This window comes from Toxorhynchites rutilus, chromosome 1 (assembly GCF_029784135.1).
Source record: "Toxorhynchites rutilus septentrionalis strain SRP chromosome 1, ASM2978413v1, whole genome shotgun sequence".
Lineage (NCBI taxonomy): Eukaryota > Metazoa > Arthropoda > Insecta > Diptera > Culicidae > Toxorhynchites > Toxorhynchites rutilus.
Window position 1 is genome coordinate 54,402,166 of NC_073744.1, and position 23,551 is coordinate 54,425,716.

Consider the following 23,551-nt stretch of genomic DNA (forward strand, 5'->3'; position numbering starts at 1 on the left):
TTGATTCCCGGTGTCGATTTTTTTTCGTGGAAGAAAATTCTTTTGATTAGTACTTACCGCTCAAAATATAGTCGAGGTATATTGTTTTGCAACGTTTCTTATTTTTTGAAAAAATTCCTAACTCAAAAATTTTAGTTAAACAATGTAAGAAATTGTTAAAATTTTCTTAATTTTCTTAAAAAATTATCGAACAAATTTTAAAAAATTTACTGAAAAAAAAATATTTGAGATTAGAATTTATTTTTCTCAAAAGCGTATTTTCTAATTACTGAAAAAATTATATCGATAACCCATACAATAACCAGCAAGTCATCCATACGTCGGAAAAAGGGAATGTAAAAGTCTACAGGTGAAAAGTTTCTCTACTATTTCACATTTCCTTCGAGAGATTACTTCTAATTTTTTACTCGTAACATACGTAACATACATGAGTGTGTAAAAAAATAAATTTATCCAGATTCTCTCAGGAGGTGATAGATGATCATATTCGATGAAGAAAATCCTTCTACGCATATGTTCGAATTTCAACAATTACAGAGTTATAGAACTTTTTTTTGTTTCGGGCTATGTTGCCTCAAACTGGCTCTCCTTTAAAAAGTACGCTACGGAAGACTGATGCTTTCATTTGAAAGATGAGAAAATTTAGTACAGGATATAGTAGTGGAACAACTAAATAAGTGGATTTTAATAACACTTTCGAAGTGAAAAACTTAAAAGTTAATAATTTTTAATGTATTATTATTAATGTTATCCTAAAAATTTATATTAAACTAGATTGTTTGTACAAATTAAATTGAAGATTTTTAACCGCTCTACAATTTGTTCTTCGACACCCAACTTCTATCTTTCTTAATTTGGCTGCAATATCGATATAAACAATTCCTGGTGAAAATTCAAGCAAAATATTAAAAAATCACGATTTTTACCCCACTATTCATGTAATAGTCACTCAAACTTCACCTTATCGTTGAAAGGTTACATTTCTTCATGAAATAAGCCATATTTGAAATATTAAAAAAACATTTATATCCAAACTGTATATAATCGAGTCCAAAATTGTAAATAATCGAATTACATATAATCGATTCTGTATATAATCGAGACCGACCTGTATATAAACATAAGCCTAAGAAATCCATAACTACAGAAATATATTATGGAAAAAAAAAATCACAAGCCAAAATTTTTAAATACATTTTTTTACATTACCAAACGACATACTCGATATCATGATATCGTGGACCACAATTACATAAATTGTTAGTAGCAAGACCTACACGATAAAAAAATGAAATCGAGCACGAATTGATTGGACAACAACTTGAACATCAATCTACTAAAATCTCGATCAACGTTCAACCTTTTCAACCAGGTTCTCGTCAAATCTTCAGGGAGAATAGAGTAAAACCATCCAAAATCATCTCCAAGATTATTCCAAGATCATTACTCCAATGATTCTACCAACTGATGAATGCCTTTTATCAAAGGGAGAATAAATCATTATACGCATCGACTCACATTGTGAGCTAACGCCAAGATTGCTTGTTGCGTTGTGGGGGAAAACGAGTGGCTAGTAAAATCGAAATAACATACCCATTTTAATCGTCAAATTGTTTACTTCTTTACCATATTAACTGTTCATGTTTTAAGCGAAAAAATTGCTGGACAAATTTCCCTTATAATGATACACGTCGGACTCGATTATATATAATCGCAATTTCACTTTCAACGTTAATTTTCGAATCCAATATAAAGAGTGTGTCACATCAAATTGCATAACGGAAAAAACGCTGTAGAAATTCGCCCAGTAGACCGATCCTTTTGAAAATTTTAGACAGTAAAATAAAAACTATTAAACTTCCTCTTTACCCCGTCCATAAGGTTCTGTACAACGTCAGGTTGTAGTTTTTTTTGAACAGATATCCATTTTCTCTTGAAGTCCGCCTCCGATTTGACAACTTTTGGGTTCTTCCGGAGGGCCTGCTTCATAATCACCCAATATTTCTCTATTGGGCGAAGCTCCGGCGCGTTGGGCGGGTTCATTTCCTTTGGCACGAAGGTGACCCCGTTGGCTTCGTACCACTCCAACACGTCCTTTGAATAGTGGCACGAAGCGAGATCCGGCCAGAAGATGGTCGGGCCTTCGTGCTGCTTCAATAGTGGTAGTAAGCGTAGGCACTCCTTAAGGTAAACCTGCCCGTTTACCGTGCCGGTCATCACGAAGGGGGCGCTCCGCTTTCCGCAAGAGCAGATCGCTTGCCACACCATGTACTTTTTGGCAAACTTGGATAGTTTCTGTATGCGAATCTCCTCCGGAACGCTGAATTTGTCCTCTGCGGAGAAGAACAACAGGCCCGGCAGCTGACGAAAGTCCGCTTTGACGTAGGTTTCGTCGTCCATTACCAGGCAATGCGGCTTCGTCAGCATTTCGGTGTACAGCTTCCGGGTTCGCGTCTTCCCCACCATGTTTTGCCTTTCGTCGCGGTTAGGAGCCTTCTGAACCTTGTATGTACGCAGGCCCTCCCGCTGCTTGGTCCGCTGGACGAATGAACTTGACAAATTCAGCTTATTGGCGACATCCCGGACCGAACTTCTCGGATCACGTCTAAACTGCTTAACTACGCGCTTGTGATCTTTTTCACTGACGGAGCATCCATTTTTGCCGTTCTTCACCTTCCGGTCGATGGTTAGGTTCTCGAAGTATCGTTTTAGTACTCTGCAGACCGTGGATTGGACGATTTCCAGCATCTTACCGATGTCCCGATGTGACAACTCCGGATTCTCGAAATGAGTGCACAGGATGAATTCACGCCGCTCTTTTTCGTTCGACGACATTTTTCCAAATTTACGAAAAATTGACAGTGAAGCATGGCCAACGTGATCTATACACTCTTATCTTAATTCAAAGCGAAAGTTGAAGATATAATTCCTAAAAATTAATTTCTACAGCGTTTTTTCCGTGATGCAGTTTGATGTGACACACCCTTTATAATCGAATCACAAAAAAGCTATTTTTCTTTTAATGTTTGACATTCATACATTAATGAAAAAATTGTTTTCTTGAGATTCGATTATGTATAGGATTTGGGAATAATTATTGGAAAAAAATGGTCGACTATATATAATCGAGTCCGACCTCTATATAGCATATAATATATCGCAATACCGATTTTGTGTAATATACGTTTGAAATCTCTTAATGAATACATGCCTCATTTTCAATGTAGAATCGACTATATAGAATCGAAAAGTTACGAGTAAATCAATTGTTCAGAAGTCTCCATGCAAAAATGCCATATAGGGTAAATGATCTTGGTTTGTCCGATTTAGGGTGTTTTCACGCAACTAGTGAATGCAAATCGATTTTTCGTCATGAAAATCACATATAACCAATACGAGTTTGGGTTTGTTGAAAAGCCCTATATCTCTAGTTGCTAGTACTACCACAAGGCGTTGAAATTATTCAATTTTTTATGTTTTTAACGATTTTTCTTAAACAGAAATTATGATCATGGTTTGTCCAGCTCTGATCATAGTTTGTCCAAAAAATGTTCATGGTTTGACCGGTTTAGAATTCACCATTTTTGAATGAAAAAATTCTAATTTTCAAGTAGATGTTGCATTTATCATTGTTTGAATTTACTGTCATCATATTGATCGATTCATAATTTAGGCTTTCTTCAGAATATTTCCTTTTCTTGGGCATTTTGAAAGTGTTCACCTCAACACACTCAACACACAGAAAGTTTATTTCTGCTATGCGCGAAAGACACAATAAACAAACTGCAGCGCGCCAAGCGGTTGCCATAGAAATCATGTGGACAAAACAACATTACTGAATCGGACAATTCATGATCAGAACTAAGGTCATCGAAATGCGTTAATTACATGGTTAAGCTATGTAAATCTAATACAAATGGTTTGCAAGCATGATGTTTACAACATTTGTAAGTGTTATAATCCAGAAAAGGTCTGAATACGTGCCAAACAATCATCTGGTGATTGATTAAAAGTTAGCTCAAATGAGGGGCGCATTGACACCAATAGAAGGTGGATTTTAGAATCCTTCAAAACATGTGAATCCGTAACTACTGTAATTCATGAAAAAGACAATTTTATTTATATGTTTTGAAGCATTCGAATACATGATTTGACACAGGTGCGCTGAATTAGAACGTTCAAAAAAGTGGACAAACCATGATCATATTTTCGACTGGACAAACCGAATCTTATTTCTGAATCTATAGAAAAAGAAAGCTGTCGTCTTCGACAAAAGATCATATTTCAATATTATCGCAAACTTTTCATAGTGTATTCTATCGCTATCTTGACAAAACATAAAAAGAATTAGTTCTATTCTTGTAAAAAAACATGAAAAATTATTAGAAAAAAAAAATTTTCTCTAGAAGCCTAATTAAAAGAAAAACGTTTTTGAAAAAAAATATTTTTGATTTGTTCCAGTAAAATTTTGATAAATTCATTTTAGTATTTTCAAATGAAAATTTAAACAATTATAATTCTTCTTCTCATTGTTTGACCCAAATTTTGTTAGTCTTTATAATCGATATTTTTCAAGGAATGAATTGAAACCAATTCCTACATTTCATTCTATGACCAACATTTTGGAGGTATTATGGTTATTAATTTAGATTTTTTTTTTAATTTTGAAAAAAACTGAGGCCCTTTTCAAAAAGTTGTCTAGTTTTTTTTTGAGATTTCAAGTATGCAAAGTTGCTTAAATCCAATGTTTTTACACTCGCAAAGTTTCACTGCTATTTGAGATGGTGCTGCTAATGGCCAGTCGAGTTGGCATGAAATTAGTTGAAATCTTTACAAAAAATCTTGACAACATTTTGAGAAGGGACTGTTTTCTTTAATTTTTACAAGAATTCCTAATTTAAAAACCATTAAAAAATTTTAAAAAAATTACACAAAAAAATATTTGAAAAATTGAAATTCATTTTTCTCTAAAACGTATTTTTTTTTAAATCTAAAAATATATATATGAAAGGCCCATACAATAACTAACAATTTATTCGTGCATCAGAATATGGCCACCTCTACAGTCAAAGAGTTTCTCTAACAACAATTTTATTAATTTGTTCAGAGCATTTGTTATTCCCGTTTGGATCATCGTGTCGGCTGATATGATTTCCCTTCATAAATAACCTTTGTACCACAATAAACCGGAATGAGTCAAGACCACAAATAGTTGTTCATAAATTTGAAAAATGCATAATTTAATTTATTCCAAATGAAGAACAATGCTCCTACTACCCATTTCAAACGGACATGGGGAGCGTCAAGGCAAAGAAAAAAAAAAGAAACAAAATATGCGAATGCGTTTTAATTTTTATTTTGCTCGCGTTCGTTTATTTCCTATTTTTCAATCGCCCTACTAAGCCTAGCGGTGCAATAAAAGAATTATTTTATTTTGCATACACACTCACTGCGTTATGTTCAACATCGTTCTCCTGAAAAATAAATATGCGTATTTCAATCAATTCACGGAAAATAGTTCATATTCATATGATTCATATGGTACGCAGGCAGCAAAGCGCCATCATTTCGCATTCACGCGGAGCGTGATTTTACTACGAATGCGAGTATTGTTGGATGCAAACAGACACAGTGCTAATATTGCCAAAAATCTGTTCAATATTCATTAATAGCTGACACAAATGAATGCAAATGTTATTCTCACTGAGAAAAAACACCATTCAAGCAGCACGTCTCAGCTGTCGATTTTTCGTTCTTTCTAAAGATGATTTTCTGGAAAATTTACCATAAATGATAGCTGAACAAGTAAAGATGCCGAAGATGTGCAGTTTTCTGAATGCGCAAAAAGATGGAACTTCTAGCTTGTCTTAAACCTGTCTACGGGTCAATTCCAGAAGTGAGGTAGCCGGTTTAGGTGCAGTGTGTCTACATGTTTGTGGATACAGCTAACAAGCAGTATGAGTAACGGGTGTTAAATAAAAAATGAGAATTTTTTCAATACCTTTCAGTAACTCAAATAAAGAGCGTAAAATTTTCTTTCTCCAATAAAATTGCTCTTTGGGCTCCCTAGAAACAGTAGGCGTGTTTGGTTTTGCTAGTTTGAATTTAGTCAAAGCAAAGATGGCGTCGAAACAGTACGTGCTCCGCGAACGCATTGTACGGTTCTACGAAACGCATTTCCAGCAAGGAAAAAAGTTCACGGTGGCACATTTTAAGGAAGAAAATGTACCTGTCAGTACGGTATATCGTATCCTGGGTTCCCTGAACGTAGAGCGGAAGGTCGGAAGTGGTCGTCCGGTGACGATAATGACGAAGCAGAGGAAGACATCGTTAAAGAAGCTGTTTGACAACAAGGACGCAACCAGCCTGCGTGACGCCGGTCGGAAATATGGCTGCTCTCACGTATTGATCCATCGGACCCTCAAGATGGAAGGAATCGTCTGCAGGAAGAAGACGAGTTCGCCGGAGTACACGGAGGAGCAGATTGAGACGGTTAAATCACAGTGTCGGTGGATGACCAAAAAAATATCGCGGGACGTCTTTCATTCTGGACGACGAAAGCTATTCTTCGCGGTCCAAAACGCATATTCCAGGAAATGATAATTACTACTCCAGCGACAAGTCATCCATACCGCCTGAAGTGAAATACAAGTTCAAGCACAAGTTTGAAAAAAAGGTTATGTTGTACATCGCCATTTCCGACCGGGGCATTTCAAAGCCTTGGTTTAAGCCGAGCGGTCTGGCAATCAACCAACAAATCTATCGAGAAGAGTGCCTCGACTAAATCCTGCTGCCGTTCCTGAACGAGCATCATGCGGATGGGAAGTACGTCTTCTGACCGGACAAGGCGTCTTCCCATTACGCCAAGAAGACGCTGGCGTATCTTGAGGAGAAAAAGATACCGTTCGTGCCGAAAGATCGTAACCCAACAAACTTGCCCCAGTGCCGCCCAATAGAGAATTTCTTTGGCTCACTCAGTGCCCTAGTGTATAAAAACAATTGGAGGGCCAAGGACACGAAGCAACTGACTACAAGAATCCGGAATTGTATCCGGAAAATGGACGTAAGTGCCGTACAACGTTCTTGTGAGAGCATCGCGACAAAGTTACGTCGAACAGCAGACCATGGCCCTTACTCAAACATTCACTGACATTTTTTTGAAGAAAATACATTATGTTATTAATAAAAAATACTGAAATCGATGAAAAAAAAAATTTTATATGTGATTGAAAAAATTCTCATTTTTTATTTAACACCCGTTACAATAAAGTCCAAATGGCCAGTTATAATATCCAATATATTACACCCATACCTCGCTATACGGCCGCTCTTTATAAGGCATTTCGCTATAACGACCCTCTTCAACTGAGGCAGATTTTCGATTTACGGCTTAAAATGATGCGTTATAACGGCAAACAATTTTTTTTCGATGTCGATATACAGCTATTCCATGTCAAACCGATATAAAGGGTGTGTCACATCAAATTGCATCACGGAAAAAACGCTGTAGAAATTTAATTTTTAGGAATTATATCTTCAGCTTTCGCTTATAATCAGATAAGAGTGTATAAATCACGTTGGCCATGCTTCACTGTCAATTTTTCGTAAATTTGGAAAAATGTCGTCGAACGAAAAAGAGCGTCGTGAATTAATCCTTCGCACTCATTTCGAGAATCCGGAGTTGTCACATCGGGACATCGGTAACATGCTGGGAATCGTCCAATCCACGGTCAGCAGAGTACTAAAACGATACTTCGAGAACCTAACCATCGACCGGAAGGTGAAGAACGGCAAAAATGGATGCTCCGTCAGTGAAAAAGATCACAAGCGCGTAGTTAAGCAGTTTAGACGTGATCCGAGAAGTTCGGTCCGGGATGTCGCCAATAAGCTGAATTTGTCAAGTTCATTCGTCCAGCGGACCAAGCAGCGGGAGGGCCTGCGTACATACAAGGTTCAGAAGGCTCCTAACCGCGACGAAAGGTAAAACATGGTGGGGAAGACGCGAGCCCGGAAGCTGTACACCGAAATGCTGACGAAGCCGCATTGCCTGGTAATGGACGACGAAACCTACGTCAAAGCGGACTTTCGTCAGCTGCCGGGCCTGTTGTTCTTCTCCGCAGAGGAAAAATTCAGCGTTCCGGAGGAGATTCGCAAGCAGAAACTATCCAAGTTTGTCAAAAAGTACATGGTGTGGCAAGCGATCTGCTTTTTCGGAAAGCGGAGCGCCCCCTTCGTGATGACCGGCACGGTAAACGGGCAGGTTTACCTTGAGGAGTGCCTACAGAAGCGCTTACTACCACTTTTGAAGCAGCACGAGGGCCCGATCATCTTCTGGCCGGATCTCGCTTCGTGCCACTATTCAAAGGACGTGTTCGAGTGGTACGAAGCCAACGGGGTCACCTTCGTGCCAAAGGAAATGAACCCGCCCAACGCGCCGGAGCTTCGCCCAATAGAGAAATATTGGGCGATTATGAAGCAGGCCCTCCGGAAGAACCCAAAAGTTGTCAAATCGGAGACGGACTTCAAGAGAAAATGGATTTCTGTTCAAAAAAAACTACAACCTGACGTTGTACAGAACCTTATGGACGGGGTAAAGAGGAAGGTGGGCTCGAAGTATGAATAAAAAGAAAATGCCAAAAGTTGTTTAATAGTTTTTATTTTACTGTCTAAAATTTTCAAAAGGATCGGTCTACTGGGCGAACTTCTACAGCGTTTTTTCCGTGATGCAATTTGATGTGACACACCCTTTAGTGGTTGATTTTCGTGAAAAGTGGTAGTTTTGTTCCTTGTCGGAAAATAGTGGACCCGTATTCATTTTTCATTTTTGTTTACGGATTATTGTGGGTTTTCTGAGTCTATTATTGTATAATGTACAAAAGTATTTACTTGTTTTGTATGTAATTTCGATTTTAAATGAAATAAAAAGATAAAATGCATATTGAATAATAAGCCATGCTACCTATTCTATAAATTTGGCACCAATCCGATTGAATTTATATGGATTTGTATTATAATAATTGATTTATTATACGGCTTTTCGCTTTGCGGCCAAGTTTCGTGGAACGGATATAGGCCGTAAAGCGAGGTATGGGTGTATATAACAAAGTACGCTCCATTAACGACGCGATGTCTTCTTTTTCATTCACAAGCGCTGCTGTCTACGGCTTCTGGTCTACGCGAATCATCCGATATGGCAAACCTATCACCTCCTCTCTAAGGAAGAAGGACCAACGATCAAATTACCCCGTTGTGCACACCAATAAATATCCCATTTTCAATTACTCTTTTTCGACGGGGGAATTACGGTGCTGCTGCTGCTACTGTGCTCAATGGTACATAACAAAAAGACCAATCGAGAGGAGTAGGGAGGCGTTGGGGGCTTTGCCTCCACGGCAATAAAACATGTTTTCCCGTGTAGCTCGAGCGCAGCGTCTGGTGCTTGCCCAGAGCATCTATCATTATTTATCTGGACCGCAAAGCCCGAGATGTCACAGTGGATGTTCCGAAGCGATTAATTTCCCTCCGCACACAATAAGAACTCATTAACCGTAGGGTCGGCCAACCTCCGGTTTTGCTGCATAATCGCTTCTAGTGAAAAAGCAGCCACACACAAGATACATCTCCGCTATGAGCACGTGTCACACTAAACAAACTTTGTCGGGACGAGGCGTCTGAAGAGAGTTGCGTGGTTAGGATTTTAATGATCCCCCGCCCGGAAGGTCACACAAACCCAAACTAAGTTTCGCACTATCTGCGAAAGAGAAGAAAACTTTCAAATTAATTGATTCACTGTACAGCGAATCCTTCCTCCCATCTCTTGGAATAATAAAAACGGTGATGAAGACATATGGGTAGCCGCCCAGAAACAGAAGTGTTAAAACGAAGAGATGAATGAATCTCGTCAATCAAAAAGTTTTACATTCCACATTCCCAATCTCCGCCGTAATGGAATAAGCCCCGCTGTGGGTAATTTGAACGTTCGGAAGACAGCAATGTCAGTTTCTTTCCGTTCTTCATGTTGTCTACCCAACTGGATGGAGGAAGTTCCGTGCATCCGTTCTGATTCAATTGAGGGGAAAGTTTTCAGACACTTGGGCTTTCTACTAGCTTATCTCTCACGTTACTGTAATCAAATATGGGCCAATGTTTTGGTGAAGTTCACGAAGATTGCGTAGCGAAATTCCGATCAAAAACCACTCTGAATTTTACTAGACCTCATTTATTTCCATTTGCTTAACCCGATACTTCTAGAATTGATTGGCTTGAGCCGAACGTTAAAGGAAGATGATCGATAAATGGTCTATATGGAGCCAATAGAGACACAACAAAGTGATTTTGCAATACAATGAAAAAGCACATATGGGAAATTATGCTTCGTCTGCCGTATTCACAAGAAAATGTTCGTTTTGATTATCATTTGTTCGATCGATGCCAAATGGCCTAGCTTAGCAGAGCATTTCTATGTAAATTCCGAAAAAATGGTTCAATTTTGAATTTCGGATCCTGCAAATTTTCAAAGATACGAGTATATCACGTTGCCAAAAAAAATTATGAAGGTATGTATCCTTTTTGTCGTAGGAATACGTCTTTCATTTCTATACTGGGGTGTATGTTCAAAGTTACGAAAACGAAAGCGTTACGTCGGAGAACGAGATTTTGAGCATTAATAGCTCCTAAACAACTGAACGAAATGGTATGATAAACACTTCATTCGAATGATAAAATGTCTACGCGTTATATGCTTGCTACTTTTTGATCCAAAAACTTGTTTCAATAGCCCTAAAATTGCTTTCAAAACAGGCTATTGAAATCACACCAATCGGTATATAAGCAAGTGCCGCTCGGAAGTCCACTCAGTTGTGATTGCGCAATTGCGTTTCCCTAACACAGACTTCAAAACCATGGAGCCTGGGAAATCGGCATTGCAGAATAGATGCAAATTGCGGGTACTTTTATACTCGCTTGCGTTTCTGCAATTCGGAATGTTTCCCTAACACAGATTTCAATACCATGGAGCCTACGGAAATTGTCATTGCAAAACAGATGCAAGCTGCGGGTACTTTTGTATTCGTTTGCGTTTCTGCAAATCGGAATGTTTCCCTAACACAGACTTCAAAACCACGGAGCCTGGGGAAATCGGCATTGCAAAATGGATGCAAATTGCGGGTACATTTGTACTCGCTTGCTTTTTTGCTAACCGGAATGTGTTTTCCCAATACAGATTCCGAAACCAAGTTGGGAAAATCGGAAAATTGCAGATACATGCAAGACAGCAGTACCTTTATACCCCCATGCATTTTTACACTTCGGAATTCTTTTTGCTAACACGGTCTACATAAGCGGGTACAAATGCAACGCTTTGGCTCGGTTATTCAAGACTGCATTGGAAGATATCCCTTCATGTCGCCAGCTAACTGAATTTCTACGCATACCGTTCGACGGTTAGGCAAAATGTTGATAATTATTTGCTGCGATAACTGCTACCATAATGCATGAATTGATCTAAATTGGGATTTGTTTGCAATTGTATTCGTAAATTGTTTCATTCATTCACTAGTTTAATCAATAATTTAATAAAAAATAAAAAAATGAAAGATTTCAAACGCGAAGCGACAATTCAAGTTCAATTCAAAAAATGGATTTGGTGGAATGTGGAATGTGGAAACCAGAATAATTTCCCTAAACTGATACCCCCAACAGACGTCGACACTATACATTTGTCATCAAAATATGCACAAAGCGAGCTCAATGCAGAGCCTGCATTGACTGATGAGAAGACTTAAAGGGAATGTGCAACTTGATTCGTTCCATATTTTACATAAGAAAAACTCATTTATTTGATTAATAAAATGAATTGATACATTACTGAAAGTATTGGCTATCGCTAGCCACTACTTTTCCCCATATTTCTGGAAATTTACGGATTCCGTCGCGAAAGAAAGTGTTCGTCTTTTGAAGCCATGAGTGAATCCAGCCAATTTTTGATACCCTGTTAAGAAGTAGAGCGTATTCCATTCAAAGCATTCTGAATCGATCGAAACAAATGGTAGTATAAAGAGGCAAGATCTGGCCTATAGGGCAGGTAAGCCAGATTTTCCCATACGTTATTTTCGAAATAATTTTTAACTCGAACAGCAACATGATGTTTTTCGGCATAGCTCGCTGTAAACGAATCAATTATTGCCTGTAGAACTCTCCATTGATCGTTTGATCAAGTTTTAGCAACGCATAGTGGATCACTTCTTTTTCATTCTACCAAACACAGAGCTCTGGCGCCGTGAAGAATCGGCTTCAGCGTTAAGGCTCCTGGCTGACCGGGCTTTACATAAGATCTTTTGCGTTTTGGGTTGTCGTAGTGAATCCATTTTTCATCTCCGGTAACGATTCGATGCAAAAAGGCTTCCTTTTGTGTCGTACAAGCGACATTTCGGACACGCAAAATCTCGCCTTCAGTTAGTATGAAACATGATTTTCTTGCTTTTGGATGTATCTTACGGCTTTGAGTCATTCAGATGCTGCGGAGTCATCATAAACTTCCGCAGAAGAACAAAACTTCTCGCGAATGGTGTTTATTTGCAATAGAATTCGACATGCAGTAAAAATTGAACTTGTTGTGCAAAACTCACAATTCAACGGTCTATTTGTAGCGATTTTGTGGAAACGCAACGGCCAGTATATAATTTGGGTATGAATGAACTAGACTGGTTGCCGATTCAGAGGTTTGAGATATACACTGGTATGTATCAGCTCGTGACAGATTAGAGGGTCACAACCATCTTATGTTCTCTATAATGGTGCCTACTGGTTACAGAATCTTTCTACCACTTCAACTCTTACGACCCGTTTGAATAATACCAAGTCATTGAATAAACGACTCTTATCTCATCATTTGAGATATTAAATTAGTCAAATTTACGAATTTATGAACAATTAAAACAACTAAATTCAAAAACATTGCTTTTCGGACAATCAGTGTCTTACATCAAACTTCCGTTCGGAGAATTTTTACGGAGAACCATTCGATGCAAATTCATAAATGACTTTGTGATACTTACAAATTGAATATTGTTACACTCACTGAGTAAGAATTAACAGCGATATTGATGTGAATGTGTCGAACAGTCGCTCATGTTTATTAAGATGACTACTTTACAAAAGAACTTTTTTCTGGTTTCAATTTCGTGAATATTTCCGCGATAATTACTGATTCATCTATCAATCGTGTCCTTTTTCTTTATGAATTTAGGAATCATTCAATCCTAATTTATTATTAATATACATTATTTTCTCATTTCTTTCAGGTAATTACCAAACTCACAGTAACATGGTACTGCAAAGTATTGTAACTCAATTGTGTGACCACCGACTTGGACGACTTCCCGAAGATGTACTTCTATTCTGTAAGCAATATGGTAACAAAACTATAGAAGCTATGGACATTTGGCAACAAAAGTTATATCACTTTAAACGAAACAGCCATCTCGAATGCTCGCGTAAGCATTAACAATCACAATGATGAGAGAGTAATTCCAAATGAAATCGTCCTAAATATGCAGATTTCAAAAAGATGTATTTTTGATACCAATGAAATTTTGTATTCCGTTTGGGTTGGAGGAAATATGAGTTTTCCACAGCAATTGGGATTTTTTTGACTCAAGTGTAACTTTTTAAAAGGGTGTATGGATTTCAGTAAGAAAAATCTTTGATAATTTATATCTCAAAAACTATGAGTCGTGCCAATACAGTTTCTTAGAAAAGTTATAGAGTATTGATGTTAAAACGAGAAAAAATATACACTGAAAAAAATACTCTTTTTTTATTTACAAAAAAAAATAGTTTGCAATATCCAAAATATGTATTTTTTATTTTAAAAAAATCATATAAAATAGAAGTAATGAGAGAATTTATGATTGAATATGAATGATTGTTGACATACAAAAATTCGATGTTTCGAAAATTCATAAGAATTCGATGTTCCACAAAGTTCGTCATTATTTAAGTTACTCAGCCTGCAAAAATAACCGAATTAATAAAAAAAAAAGTTCGTCAAAAATAGTTTTAACATCTTGGACTAATTTTTTAAATTTTGTACATGACTTCTATTTTAAATGGAAAAAAATTTCTAAAATTTGAAAATTCATATTTTTGATATTGCAAATTGAAGTTTTTTTGTAAATAAAAAAATAGTACTATTTTTTTCTCAGTGTATATTTTTTTCACGTTTTAACATCAATACTCTATAACTCTTTCTAAGACACTATTTCAAAATGACTCATAGTTTTGTTGATGTTGATGTGAAACTACGAAGTGATTTTATTCCATTTGCTTGCGTATCGCTTCAGATTCTAAAATAACAGAATGCATCGACATTTCATGAATAACTTTTCGGTGGAATGTTTTGATGACTCTATGAAGGGCCAATGGTTTGCGTTGTTTTGTGTAAAAACAATTGAAGGTGGTTGAAAAATGTGAGAATTTGGAATAAGTTGAAAACGGACGGAGTATAAATTGCAATTATTCCTCTCCCCATATTGTCCGTAGAACGAACGCTGCACTTGCATTCGATTCGTAGTGATACATAACTTATATTGTTCCTCGACAATAATTACAGTAATTGTTGCTTATCGAAAGCACGAATAGGTGAGCACAGAAATGCACAGAACAAATGTATAAGAATACATTTGTTCTGTGCATTTCCGATTCGACATATCATCAAAATCCGTTTGCAGCAAAATTGTTATTAATGTTAAAACTATTTCATAAAACCGTGACCTGTTTTCTGATTTGTCACCCTCACTGAAAAACATAGTCCTACGTCAAAACTGTAGTTGAACGGTAGAATGCATCGGTTTGGCTTCGGTTTGCTGCCGATATCAACTCTCTACGCATTATTATTTTTGTTGGAGTTCATCAAATATTACAAAAGGGTTTTATTCGAGACACGACCACATCGTTGACGTAGGATTGCGTCTGTTTCATACTGACTTGGGATATATTCGGAAAATAATATTGTTAAACACTTTCATTATTTTGTAGCCATAAGTTTTCATCAATGGTACCCGTACAAACACATACAATCGAGTGATGATAACAGAAGCATGGTGTTTAGTCATCGTAAAGAGTATATCACGATAAAAGATGTCGAAATGGGATGAAATACTACATGGTCTGAGAAGTCGCAGCATTTTTCAACAGATTGCGCCACTAAAAATGAACAAGATTCATTTCGAGAGGTTCATCTGTCACTAGCTTATGTGTGAAGTTTCAAGACATTTCGTTTATTAGTTCACAAATTATGGTTGTTTAAGTGTCACTACCTGAACATTCGTATATAAAATAGAAAAAGAGTACTATCGTATTTTGATTAAACATTGTTTTTTGATGGGAAAAACTACTGAACAATCAATGCAGTGGTTAAAGAAATGTTATTCCACTTCTGCTCATTCAAGAACAACAGTTGATCGGTGGTTTAGGGAATTTAAAATGGGCCGTACAAGCATCGCAGATGCACCACACTCTGGAAGGCCAAAAGAGGCTACGAATCTAGAAATCGTAAAACAAGTGCATCGACTCGTTTTGAACGATCGTAAAGTGAAGTTACTTGAGTTAACTTAGACCGTAGGCATTTCAAAAAGTCTTTGAGTGCTTTAAGGCACCCCTTAATTATGTCCGATTGAGCTGAAATTTTACACAGGTCATTTTTTGGGCCAATAAACAAAATGTACATGGTCGGTTCTTTAAATTCTATAGTTATTTTTTTCCCATACCTTCATTGCCTAAGTCCCAAAAGGTCGATTTTCGGTCAAAAATATTTTTTTTAAGATGACACCAGATCTCGTTTCATGAATTTCTAAGTCATCTGGCATCGAAAAAAAATAATCCATTTTCCAAATTTCCTTTACTCTCCCCTTGGAAGATTTTCGAGGATCACAAAATCAAAACTTTGAGCGCTTTGAGGCACCCCTAAATCATGTCCGATTGAGCTGAAACTTCGCACATATCTTTTTTTTTTGGTCCAATAAACAAAATGTACATGGTCGGTTTTTGAAATTCGATGATGAAATTTTTTCCATACATCCATTGCCACCCTGATATATATAATCGAGTCCGACCTGTATTCCGAACTTGTTAGTGGTCCTGAATGATGGGTTTGCATGGCTTTGTAAAAGCAACTGAAGGTGTTTGATACATTATTCATTTTTGTTCTTGTGAAAAAAAGACACAAAATTTTTCATGACCACTCCATTCGAATGCAGAATAGAAACTGATGCTCTTGGATACGATTGCATCACGGGAACCGATTGCGCAAATATTCCTCCACTCGGGCGCATTTACAAGCGAACAATTTTTCATGACCACTCTGAGCGAGAGGAAAAGAGAAACTGAATGGATTTTCGATCTGATATTCGCTTATATATAGTTTTTTGTGATTTCAATAGGCTACTTTCAAAGCAATGTTTGAGCTATTGGAACAAGTTTTTGGATCAATAAGTTACAAGCGTATAACGTGTAGACATTTTATCTTTCGAATGAAGTGGGTATCATACCATTTCGTTCAGTTGGTTAGGAGACATCGACCAACTTTGCACTTACACCTCAGTATAGAAATAAAAGACGTAGTCATACGTCGAAAGCCAAAATTTAAACTACATTCTGGGTCTTCAGAAACATGTGATATTTGTGACGATCGTCACCAGAAAATCAAGCACAGATTGCATCAGAACGCGGGATTTGCATTTAGGTAATACTAGACATTATTCAACTGTTCGATAGTTCGATTGTTATGGAGAGCCCAAATCGATCGATGCAAACATCTCGCAAATCCATCGAGAAAATGACTAAACATTAAAATAAGCGTTCGAAATTGGACAATTTTCGCGATGCGGCCGATTTTTGTTTTTCAATTTGCACCCTATTCTGTTGCCAAAAGACGTAATCCTACGTTGACAAAAATTAATAACTGGAATTTCATTTAGTTCAGTGGTACTCAAACTCGTTGACGTGAATGCGAACGGTTCTTTTCTGGACCACCAACAAGCTCGAAATAGTTGAATTTTGTGCTAATAACAATTTCATACTCATACTCATCCACTCACACACTAACAAGGAAAACTTTCAGCAATCTTTAAAAAATAGTTATTCATTCATTCATTGAGAATTGATTCAGACGCAATTTCAAACAACTGATCACAGAGCCAGCGGTAGTCCTACGCTACCTTGCGGTTCTACCACAGATATAACTTCTAGTTTTTCCAAAGGGATCATAAACACGTGTTAGCCAAAGTGTCGCGGGTAGCGAATTAAAAAAAATACTAGAGAATAGTGGTGTTCAAGACAAGGCTGCATTATTAACGTAGGACTATGAAATTATGAATTCAAGAATGAAACTACATTTGGGAGCACTGACAAAGGCCGGTGAATAAATACTTTCACTGATTGTGGGCGAGAAAGTTTCGCGGAACAGTAAAACCCCAGTTTGAGCAGATTTTCAAATTAACTCTCAAAGTTAACATGTACTGTTGATAGCTCGCTGTCTAGAGCGATACTGTAACGCTGAATTTACTGAATATTCAAGTAATTTTTCAATATCTCTTAGCAAAATAACATTTACATGGCTCCCAAATACATCGTTCCAAAAAAAAACACTCCTTCATATGCGGCTTGAAATGCGATGTACTTTAATGCAAATTTTAATCCGGATACGTTGCACGAATTCACCAAAATTAATTGGTCTCTTAAAAAAAGTCACCATGAAAAAAATCATGGTTCATCCTGCTATCAACCAGATGGTTCGCTACCGCTACTCTAAATAGCCTTTCTCATGGCCTTTTAAAATCGATCTTTTTTTAAGGTTAGGGGCGAATGAACTGAGAACGTCTTAGATTCTGAGAAAGCCTCTATGATTCAAAACATCATTACACCAATAAATCCGAATACGCTCCTAAGTTCACAGAATCTATCTATCTATTAGATTTTTGATGGCCCCGAAAACGACACCGATGGGTTGGCGTGGTTTTGTGAAAGCAGTTGAAGATGACTAATTCATGCTTGTTCTCGCAAGAACATTACACGTGATTTGCATTCTTATTCCCAATGCACGTTGCGCATTCAGTATGCATCGCGAATGTTCTACTCGTGCTAGACACAGTGCAAGATTATGAAGCTTTCAAATTTCTCAAGTCATTCGCCTCTAACCTTAAAATTGAAACTAAACTCAACTCTAGGCCTTGAGAAAGGCCATTTGGAAAACATTGCTGCCTTCTGGTCGCTAGCTGGTTGACTGGTAAATAGTGAATGCTGTTAAATTGCGCAATGCTTGTTTATACTCAATAAATTGAAAACGGACGGAGCTTAAATTGCCATATTTTCGCTACTTTCGCTACACCGTCCGTAGAACTGCTGCATTTGCTATTTCTATTTCATGAAAACGTGTCCTAGTGCTCCCTTGGCCGAGTGGTTAGCGTCATAACTAACATGCCGGGTGTTCGGGTTCGATTCCTGTTCTGGTCGGGGGAATTTTTCGTCAAAGAAATTTCCTCCGACTTGCACTGTGATCACGCGTATTCTAGAGCTTGCCACTCAGAATGCATTCAAGGCGTGTTATTTGGCATAGAAATCTCAACTGAGTACTAATAAAAATGACGCAAGTAATACTACGTTGAGACGGCGAAGTTCCTCTAGGAACGTTAGTGCCATTGAAGAAGAAGAAGAAAACGTGTCCTGTTTTCCGATTTGGCACCATTACTGAAAGACGTAGGGCTATGCGAAAAATAGGTAATGATTTCTTAAGTAGTCGTTATTGTTACACATACAAAACAGTTTAAAATAAAATAATATCAAATGGGCTAACCAGTAGAGCTCGCCGGGTCGCAGGTTGAGTATCACTGGTTTAGTTGTTTCGGTTTAATTTTGTTTCTGCAGAATCATCGCTTCGACCTTAGAACATTCACAAAATTCCCTCCCTTCTTGAGTTCATTTTGACATGCTTACCGAGAATGCACATATCCTACGGTCAAGTTGCAATTATTTTTCGAGCACTTTCCACCATTTCTGCGAATGCAATGTGCCAACGATAAATCATCGTATCGAATTTAATTTCAGCGTGGGATGAAACACGCTTCATGCCATACGATAAGCGTTTAGCCGAAAAAGAAGCTGTCTAACGATGAAATTCGATCCGAACGAATGGTTTTGTTGTTTCCCGGTTTTATGTTGTTGTTTTTCGTACCGAAGCAACACAATTGTGTGTTGTGATGTGTGTGTGTGTGTGTTCACAAATCATCCATTCATCCCTGACCTAATTCGCCGCGTTTGGCCCCTGCCGCGCGATGTCCAACCTCTGATAAAAGCCACGATGTAATATTTATATATTTTTGGGTATTGCCAATCGATCCCAACAATCGCATGTTAGGGGGCAGAACCCACAAATCTTTGGTTGGAACAGGGTAAAAAGACCAATTTCAGCTAAATCAAATGTCAGGTTTTGCAGCACGAGCCGCGTTCGATGCATGGCTACAATCGAGTCGGGCATGTGGAATCACATATAGGGGTAAGTGAGGAGGCGCTGTGATTTAATCAATTCCGCCACTCAATTGTTTCGTGACGGACCGTTCGAAATGAGTGGCTTCCGCGCGAATGTCAGTCGGGTGGAAATTCAATGAGTCCAGCGACGTCGTTTTGGAGGCAGTGCAAAAAATAACTTTTTCGCGTTCCTAGAGGTCACGGTTAGCTGACGAAAGCTTTGCGATTCCGCGAAAAAGTGTTGATCAACATAGCAGCATTTCTAGTCGTTGGTGATTCATTACAGTGTTGGCGAAAACAATTTGCCTAAACTATCGATTGCACAACTATTATCAGCACTATTTTTCGGTCAATTTAAAACTCATTAAAACTTTCCGAAGGAACTTTGCCGAGTCTCGTGCTGCGCTAGGTTCCATTATAAAATTAGTACGTGCAAAAGTTTAGCTAGACTGAGATAGAATTTGAATATCGAACCAACTTTCCATTCTCACGGTATTATGTACACTTCCTTGCACTTTCAAACAAATATTATCTAGCAATGAACGGGAAGAAGGGACGTTGGACTATAAACTAGCAGCAAAGAAATTTCTCCGTATCAGCGTTCTTGATGGTCTGGCACGCCATGCACCTATTACCCACCTCCTGATCCACGTTCGTATCTCTGTAGACATTTAATGCGCCGAGGCATGGGAGGAAAGAACGAACGAAAGCACGGATGTTACACTTTCACACCGAGACCACATCCTGTTGAAAGAGAATACTCGGTGCCAAACTCAGATAGGAAATCTGGAACTCGTCATGATTTCACTGCCAGCCGAACCCACCCATTAATCAACAGCTGAGTGCAGTGGTGGCGTAAAAATCATCCGATCAGGTGTATTGGCTTACGTCATCGTTTCCAGTGGATTGATTCACCTGTACCCACAAACACATAGAAGCATTCTTTTCCCTAGCATCCTCCACAGTAACTATGACTGCAATCATGAAGCTTACCATCGCTGATCTTGTTTTCGGGAACATACACTTATGAACATCACTCGACGGAGCACATATCGCACATCGCAACGGGAATCGAGACGCGTGGAGAGTAGGCATGCATAACGCGAAAATATCTTAACTGCTGAAGTTGAATCATTCCGCGCGGTTTGCGGTGTGTACACAACCCACCCCCGCCAGCCAGCTTGGGCGGGTTTGTGCTGCTCTAGTAGTGTATGAGATTAAATAAATTCGTCTATCAGAGATCTTCACGCGTTCGCGGTCCTAATGTATCGTGCAAATGGAGATGAAGTAGGGGTGTTCAGGTTCGAGTCAGAGTCTGGACTTTATGCCAGAATTGAAAATTAAGGATCTATTCAAATCTGGATGCAATGTTAATTCAACTGAAGTGCTCCTATTGGTTGATTATAAAATATTCTGACTGCTGATTGTTTGGAATTAACCCTTTTCCAGTGGTTTTGTTGTAATTCGTTCAGTTTTAAAAATGGTGACAGATAGAAGCCGAAAGAAGAATTTTTTTTGGCCTCGATCGAATATTGCGTACTCACCAAATTTTTCTGAATGTTACCGTTCGGGTAAATCACAAAACACCTCGTAATGTAACTTACGATCGGCAGCTGCGAAGGAAAGTCTATTAGAGTGAAATGTCCCTGGCATGTTCAACACATTCAAGCCGGTGCGTGCCGGCGGTGGCGCGCGCGTGTCTGCATTATCGGGCTGCGCATACCACCGGTGGCTCGCACTAGACTGCCTCATCGTTATTGTGTTATTGTGTAGCATGTAACAACAAACGAATGTCAATGGGAGAAATGTGATTTATTCAGAAAAGGCTTCAATCGACAAACACTGCCTGGAATAGGTTCCATTCAAAAAGCATTAAGCGCAGCCGCCAGATGGCGAGGATTATAAATTGAAGCGCTGGCGGGAACGTGTTAAGATAGTTTCTGCTGATATATATATATATAAAATTGCTGATCTGTCAAAAAAATTGCAGCTTAAAAACTAGAAATGGATTATATCTAATAATTTATCCAATACAATACAAATACTTACTAAGACAACGGTAGTCCCACGTCAACCCTGCCGTTATATCATAGATATACCAACCCATTTTTTCCACAAGGGCCCTTCTCAGGGCTAAAGGCGAAACACAAAAAAGGGATGGAATGACACCATTCGCTCAGCTACGAGGGAGCGAATATCATTGACAGGGCCCGAAATCTTCGAAGCTGAAAAATGAAGACCGACTCTACTCTCAGTGGCTTCGCTTCGACTAGAACTGCTTCGGCAGTCGCCCACAACAAAAAGTGACTTGACTAGAAAATGAATTCACTAGCGTTGACTAGCGAGGATGACTGGGGAACTAGTCCAGTCAGTGGTTATTTTAACTGACTCGACTAATGAATACAAATCTGCCTCTTCATTCAACTGACTTCAATCCACACTTCCATTTCCCCCTGACCCTAATTTTATACCCGCGTACGCAATATTTTACGTCCATATAAAGAGGAACGAAAACATGATTTCTGATGCAAAACAGAAGTTACCCCATCAATGGACGGTTTATTGTCTACCCATCGTGAACTCAAACCAACGAACTTAGACATTCATCAAGTATGCTATGAAGGTCCTCGCGTTAGCATTAGTAAGTAGCGTGCAAAATAGCGCACACACACTACACGCTATTTTATACGTGTGAGTAATTTTCGTGTACGATACAAAAGAATCTAGTTCACCTGTAGCGTATGTCAAACCACGTTGAACTCAAACATCGATGCATGCAAACGTACATGGGAGAGAGAAAGAAAGGAACGAATTCGTTTTGGGGGAAGTCACTTCGAAATGCAATGAGGACAATTTGAATGGGAAGAATGAAATAATATAGTCGAGTCGGTAGAGGGAGATAGCGACTAAACGTCCGACTGACTGTTTAGTCGTTTTGGCGGAGAAACTGCGTGAAGAAGCCAAAAGTAATTACTAACTGAATACGGATATAGTCAGTCAGATAGTCCGCTGACTATCCTCAGTTGACTATGACTATGCAGAGCCCTGGTTATATATATGATATAACCGCAAGGTAGACATAGGACTACCGCTGGCGGGGTAAACATTTGTTTGCAGTTGCATCTGAATCAATTCTCAATGAATAAATTAATGAATGGAAATATTCACGCTGAAAGTTTCACTTGCTGGTGTGTGAGTGGATGAGTATAACTATGAGATTATTTATATAGGGATACACATGAAATTCAACTCATTTGTACTTGTTGGTGGTCTTGAAAAGAACCGAGGCGCCTTAATTTTGCATCCATGCAAAATTTGGCAAATGCAACAGAGCTAAAAAATACTATCAGCTTGCATGTATAAAAACAATTGGAGGGCCAAGGACACGAAGTAACTGACTACAAGAATCCGGATTTGTATCCGGAAAATGGACGTAAGTGCCGTACAAAGTTCTTGTGAGAGCATCGCGACAAAGTTGCGTCGAACAGCAGACCACGGCCCTTACTCAAACATTCACTGACATTTTTTTGAAGAAAATACATTATGTTATTAATAAAAAATACTGAAATCGAAGAAAAAGAAATTTTTTTTTATATGTGATTGAAAAAATTCTCATTTTTTATTTAACACCCGTTACTACGATACGATTTTCCCACAGGCGCGTTGATTTTGCGTCCGTGTTTGGGAACACATTCTGATTACCACAAATGAAAGAATCGTCAACCAGTTAGATAGTTGTGATTACAAAAGTTTGCTTTCAAAGCAATGTTTGATCCATTGAAACAAATGTTCGTGTCAAAATATAACAAGCATGGAACTCTTGTACATTTTATCTTCCGAATGAAGTGATTATCATACCACTCCGTTCAGCCGGCAAAAAGATATTAACGTTCAAAACCTCGCACTCCAACTGTAATGCTCTCATTTCCGAAACATTGAACTTACACCCCGGTATTGTTTATTGTTTACAATTAAGTTTATCTTAAAAAAATGGTCTTAATAAACACTCGTCATTCAACTGGAGTTCAAT

General features: G+C 38.2%; 2 protein-coding genes across 8 annotated transcripts in view; one reads left to right on the forward strand and one right to left on the reverse strand.

Annotated features, from left to right (window-relative positions):
• LOC129768307 (RNA helicase aquarius) overlaps nt 1–23,551 on the forward strand; it is a 220,974-nt gene that overhangs the window by 49,659 nt on the left and 147,764 nt on the right. The gene's annotated exons all lie outside the window — the stretch shown is intronic.
• The window catches only part of LOC129768372 (probable G-protein coupled receptor Mth-like 5), a 70,442-nt gene that overhangs the window by 39,809 nt on the left and 7,082 nt on the right, over nt 1–23,551 (reverse strand). The window contains exon 1 of one of the 7 annotated variants that reach the window (XM_055770421.1): nt 20,515–20,679. The exons of the other annotated variants lie outside the window; for them this stretch is intronic. The gene's annotated coding sequence lies outside the window, so the exon portion shown is untranslated. Of the gene's footprint in view, nt 1–20,514; nt 20,680–23,551 lie in introns of those variants that run through there. 7 annotated transcript variants of the gene reach the window in all.